Raw genomic sequence first — 6,839 nt, forward strand, 5'->3', positions numbered from 1 at the left:
ATTGGAAGGGCAAAGCGTGAAAAACATATGTAAGACATGACTTTCTGCTGAGGGTATGAGGAAATAATGAATCCACTTGTTATCTTTCTCTGTTACATTTCACCATTTGAAGTTTCACTGACACTCTATAGGTATGACATTCCGTACGTCTCACACTGGACTTTGCCAAGCAGCATTTACATTTGTAACCTTTTATTGTCTGTATTAATCCTCTCTTCAAAACAAAAAACAAATTTTGGAATCAAAAGTTAAAAAATGCAACTTGTTCTTCGAGGTGGGAGAAAATGAGGACTACAGATACTGGAGATTGGAGTTGAGAATGTGGTGCTGGAAAAGCACAGCCTGTCAGGCAGCATCCGAGGAGCAGGAGAGTTGACATTTCGAGCATAACCTCTTCATCAGGAACGTGGTTCCTAATGAAGGGCTTATGCTCAAAAAGTCAACTTTCCTGCTCCTCAGATGCTGCCTGACCCACTGTGCTTTTCCAGCACCACACTCTTCGACTCTAGTTCTTTGAGGTTCTGATCAGTCATCGTGAAAATAACCATGGTAATGGAGTGGATGTGGGATCAGGGCAATTATTTTAACCATTGCCAAGAGTGAGAACAGAACAATATTTGATTTAATCTCTCTTGATTTTTCTTTCCATTGAGCATTAATTATTTTCATCTTAATTTTAACATTTTTAAAATTAAATTAAATAAACCATATGTATGACATTTGTCATTCATATATTTGAAACTGAGGTAAAAGAGGAAGAAATAAAAGAAGACCAGAAAAGTGGAAGTGAGAGAAGTGTAATCTATAACTCATGATTGATTGGATCCTTATCAACACAGTAAGAAAGGATATTTTGATAGAATTAGAGGAAGAGGGAGGAGGCTTGTGTGGAGCATAAAACCTAGTGTGAACCAGCTGGACTGTCTGGCCTCTTTCTGTGTTGAAAATTGTATCTAATTTCAAGGTATCAAAATTCCACCATTGCTCTGGGATCAGTGCTTCATTCTTGGGTTGATTGGGTTTTACAGACATAATAATTAGGAACAAGAATAGGCCTTTTCGACCCCAAGCTTGCTGTGCCTTTCAATAACATCACGACTGATCTAATCACTCCATATCCCTGGTAACCTTTCACCTCCTTATTTACCAAGAATCTATCCATCTCTTCCTTAAAAATATACAAGGACTCTTACTGCACCACCTTTTCAGGAAAAAGAGTTTCAAAGATTCATGATCCTCTGTGAGATTAAAAAAAACTCTTTATCTCGTCTTTTTTAAAAATAGTGGCACCTATTTCTAAGTTCTCTGACAGCAGGAAATATCCATTCTGCAAGCATCCTCTCAGGATCTTATGTGGTTCAATCAAGTTAGCTCTTACTCCTCTATAATCCAAAGGATACATGCTCAGCCTGACCAATCTTTCAATATAAGACAATCTGCTCACTCCATGGTAGTAGTTCAGTGAACCTTCTCTGAACAACTTCCAAAGTTTTTACATCCTTCCTTAAATAAGGAGACCAATACAATGCATAGTATTCCACATGCTGTTTCGGAAATGCACTATATAACTGAGTCAAACTTCCATATCTTCATATTTAATTGCCCTCAAAACACCATTCTATTTATCTATCTACTTGTTCTCCAGGCATACTGACAATTTTCAAATCATGTACAGAACACCCAGATCCCTCTGCATCTCAGAGCTCTACAATCTCTCACCATTTGGACAGTATGTTTCTTTTATAGTCTTCTGCCAAAATGGACAATTACCCGACATTTTACTTGATTTGCTAATTTTTTGCCAATTCACTTAACCTATCGATATCACTTTATAGCTTCCTGATTGGGGTGGCAATGATCTAGTGGTATTATCAATCATCCAGAAACTCAGCTAATGTTATGGGGACCTGGGTATGAATCCTGCTATGGCAGACAGTGGAATTTGATTTCATTAAAAGCATGTTTGGAATTAAGAATCGAATGATGACCATGAAACCATTGTCGATTATTGGAAAAGCCCATCTGTTTCACGAATGTCCTTCAAGGAAGGAAATCAGCCATCCTCACTTGGTCTGGCCTACATGTGACTTCAGAACCACTGCAATGTGGTTGACACTCAATTGCTCTCTGAACTGGCTGAACAAGCCATTCAGTTGTATCATTTGCGACAAAGTCTCAAAGAAATGGAACAGGACAGACGACCTGGTATCAACCAAGACACCGTAAAGACAACAGCAGAAACAGTTCTGTCAACCTTACAAAACCCTCCTTACTAACATTTGGAAGCTAGTGCCAAAATTGGTAGAACTCTCTCACCGACTATTCAAGCAACAGCCTGACATAGCCATTCTTATGGAATCATACCTGACAGACAATATCCCAAACACCACCATCACCATCCCAGGATATGTCCTGTCCCACCGGAAGAACAGATACAGCAGAGGTGGTGGCACATTGGTGTACAGTCAGGAGGGGGTTACCCTGCGAATCCTCAACATTAACCCCATACCTCATAAATCTCATGATATCAGGTTAAACATGAGCAAGGAAACTTCCTGTTGATTAGCATGCACCATCCTCCCTCAGAACAACACTTGAAAGGAAGCACTGAAAGTGGCAAGGGCATAAAATGTACTCCAGGTGGGGGATTTCAATGTCCAATTCTACTGGTCGAGCTGGTTGTGTCCTAAAGGACGTAGGTCCGAGCCTGGGTCTGTGACAGGAATGATGGAACCAATGAGAGGGAAAAACATACTTGGCCTCATCCTTACCAATCTACCAACTGCAGATGCATCTGTCTATCTCAGTATCAGTAAGAGTAACCACTGCACTTATGGAGTCAAAGTCCTGGCTTCTCATTGAGCATAACCTCCATTGTATCGTGTGGCACTATCATCATGCTAACCGGGACAGACTTAGAATAGATCTATTAACTCAAGTCTGGGCATCCATGAGGCACTGCAGGCCATCAACAGCAGCAGAATTGCACTGTAGCACAATCTGTAACCTCATGGCCTGGCATGACCCCCACTCGACCATTACCAGCAATACAGGGAATCAACCCTGATTCGAGAGTACAAGAAGTCGTGCCAGGAGCAGCACCAGGCATTCCCTAAAAATGAGGTGTTAAGCTGGTGAAGCCACCAAACAGGACTACTTGCATGCCAAACAGCAGAAGCAGCAAGTGATAGACAGAGCAAAGTGATCCCACAATCAATGGATCAAATATAAGCTCTGCAATCTTGCCACACCCAGCCATGAATGATGGTGAACAATTAAACAACTCACTGGAGGAGGAGGAGACTCCACAAATATCCCCACGGTCAATGATGGAAGAGCCCAGCACATTAGTGGAAAAGATAAGGCTGATATATTCGCAGCAATCTTCATTCAGAAGTGCTGAGTGAATGATCCATCTTGGCTTCTTCCAGTGGTCTAAAGCATTACAGATACCATAGAACTATAATATCATAGAATCTCTACAGTGCGGAAAGATGGCATTCAGCCCATCAAGTCCTCTCCAACCCTCCTGATACCCCACATTTAGCGTGGCCAATCCACCTAATCTGCACATCTTTGGAGTGTGGGAGGAAACTGGAGCACCTGAAGGAAGCTCAGGCAGACATGGGGAGAACTTGCAAACTCCACACAAACTCTACCAGTCTTCAGCCAATTCGATGCACTCCATGCACTCCAAGAACTGGTTGGAGGCACTGAATACAACAGCTGCTATGGGCCCTGACAACATTCCAACAATGGTATTGAAAGGTTGTGCTCCAGATCTTGCTACGCTCCTAATCAAGCTTTCTCAGTACAGTTACAACACCAGCATCTATCCGACAATGTGACAAATTGCCTGAATATGTCTTATACGCAAATAGCAGAACAAATCCACCCAGCTAATTACCACCCCATCAGTCCACCTCAATCATTGGTAAAGTGATGAAAAGTGTCATCAATAATGCTTTCAAGCAGCACCTGTTCAACAATTACCTGCTCAGGGACACCCAGTTTGGGTTCCGCCAGAGCCATTCAGCTCTTGACCTCATCCATGGTTCAAACATGGACAAAAGAGCTGAATTCCAGATATGAGCTGAGAGTGAGCCCTTGACATCAAAGCCATATTTGAGTGAGTGTAGCATTAAGGAGCCCTAACATAACTGGAATCCATGGGTATCAGGGGATAAACTCTCCAGTGATTGGAGTCATATGTGGCAGATGGGAAGGTGGTCGTGGTTGTTGGAGGTCAGTTATCTCATCTCCAGGATATCCCTGCAAAAGTTCCTCAGGGTAGTGTACTAGGCCCAAACATCTTTAGCTGCTTCATCAGTAGCCTTTCCTCCATTAAAAGGCCAAAATTGGAGGTGTTTGCCCATGGTTGCACAATGTTCAGCACTATTTGTGACTCCTCAGATACTTAAGCAGTCCATGTTCAAATGTAACAAGATTTGGATAATATCCAGACTTGGGCTGATGAATGGTAAATAACATTCACACCACACAATTTAACTACTGAATCTTGACATTCAATGATTTGCCATCACTGAATCCTCCACTGTCAACATCCCAGGGGTTACCATTGACCAGAAACTCAAACTGGTCTTGCCATATAAATACAATGGCTACAACAACAGGCAGAAACTGGGAATACGGCAGCAATCTCCTCCTGCCTCTCCAAAACCTATCCACCGCATACAAGACATACAAGCAAAAAGGCTTCTGCATAAGATAAAGATGCATGTTGTTCCGGACAATGCATTAGCATGGATAGAGGATTAGTTAAATAACAGGAAATAACTGGGAATTAATGAGTCCTATTCTGGCTGACAATCAGTGACTAGCTGTATGACTCAGGGATCAGTGTTGGGACTACAATTATTCACAATTTACACAGATGATTTGGAATGGGGGGGCCATGTGTAGTGTGTCAAAGTTTGCGAATGACACCAAGATAGTTAAAGTGAGTAGGCAAAGGTCTCTCTGATGGAGTGCAATGTTAATAAATGTGAAGTCATCCATTTTGGTAGGAGTAACAGTAAAAAGAACTATTATTTAAATGGCAAAAAGTTGCAGCATGCTGCTGTGCAAAGATACCTGGGTGCCCTTATGCATGAATCACAGAGGATCGGTTTGCAGGTGCAACAGGTAATGAAGAAGGCAAATGGAATGTTGTCCTTCATTGTGAAAGGGATTCAGTTTAAAAGCAAGGAGGTTATTTTGCAACTGTATGGGGTGCCAGTGAGGCCACACCTAGAGTACTGTGTGCAGTTTTGATCTCCTCACTTGGGAAAGGATGTACTGGCATTCGGGGGGCTGCAGATGAGGTTCACTCGGTTGATTCCGGAGTTGAGGGGGTTGGCTTATGAGGAGAGACTGAGTAGACTGGAATTGTATTCAATGGAATTTAGAAAAATGAGGAAGATCTTACAGAAACATATCAAATTATGAAGGGAATAGATAAAAGTAGAGAGGATGTTTCCATTGGCATAGCCTCAAAATTAGGGATACCACATTTAGGACTGAGTTGAGAAGGAACTTCTTCACCCAGAGGGTTGTGAATCCATGGAATTCCCTGCCCTGTGAAGTAGTTGAGGCTTCCTCAGTAATATTTTTATGATAAGATGGACAATTTTTCAAAAAGTAAAGGAATTAAAGGTTTTGGTGAGAGGGTGGGTAAGTACAGCTGAGGCCACAAAAAGATCAGCCATGACCTTAATGAGTGGTGGAGCAGGCTCGAAGGCCAGATCGCCTACTCCTGCTCCTGGTTCTTAGGTTCTTATGTTATGTTTATGAGATGAAATACTCCCCACTTGCCTGGATACAGCAGCTCCAACAGCACTCAAAAAACTTGCTCTAGGACAAAGCAGCCCCATTTGATTGTCACCACATCCACAACCTTCCACTCTCTTTACCACCGATGCTCAGTAGCAGCGGTGTGTAATGACTACAGGATGCACTGCAAAAATTAACCAAAGATCCTCATAAAGCATCATCCAAAACCATGACCTCTTCCAGCAGCAGAATCATGGGAACACCACAACTTGCAAGTTCCCCTTCAAGCCACTCAACATTCTGATTTTTTTTATTATTCACTCATGGAACATGGGCATTTCTGTCTGGACCAGCATTTATTGCCCATTCCTCATTCCCCAGAGAGCAGTTAAGAGTCAGCCACATTACTGTGGGTTTGGAGTCGCATTTAGACCAACCAGATAAGAATGACAGATTTCCTTCCATAAAGGATATTAGTGAACCAGATGGGTTTTTTTCTAACAGTCAACAAAGGTTTCATGGTAATCATTAGACTCTAATTCCAGGTTCTTTGTTGAATTCAAATTCTACCAAGTTGGAAATATATTGTTGTTCCTTCACTGAAGTTGGGTCAAAATCCTGGAATTATTGTGGATTTGCCTAAGGGATGAATGTAGAACCAGGGAGATGGCATCAGCCATGGACCTATAATAATGTTTGGTGAATTGTAGCAGATCAAGACAATGAGGGAGGCTGGAGTTGATGTGTGCCATTGCAAACCTCTCAAAGCACGTCGTAATGATTGATGTCAGAGCCACCAGTCATTAAGGCACATTGCCTGAATTTTCTTTGGTATTGTGATGATGATGGTATTCTTGAAGCAGATGGGAGCCTCATGTCATAGTAAGGAGAAGTTAAAGATGTCCCCCCCGACGTGGTCGATGATGCCCTCCACCGCATCTCCTCCACTTCCCGCTCCTCCGCCCTCGAACCCCGCCCCTCCAACCGCCACCAGGACAGAACCCCACTGGTCCTCACCTACCACCCCACCAGTCTCCATGTACAGCGCATCATCCGCCGTCATTTCC

This window comes from Chiloscyllium plagiosum, chromosome 3 (genome assembly GCF_004010195.1).
Source record: "Chiloscyllium plagiosum isolate BGI_BamShark_2017 chromosome 3, ASM401019v2, whole genome shotgun sequence".
Taxonomy (NCBI): Eukaryota; Metazoa; Chordata; class Chondrichthyes; order Orectolobiformes; family Hemiscylliidae; genus Chiloscyllium; species Chiloscyllium plagiosum.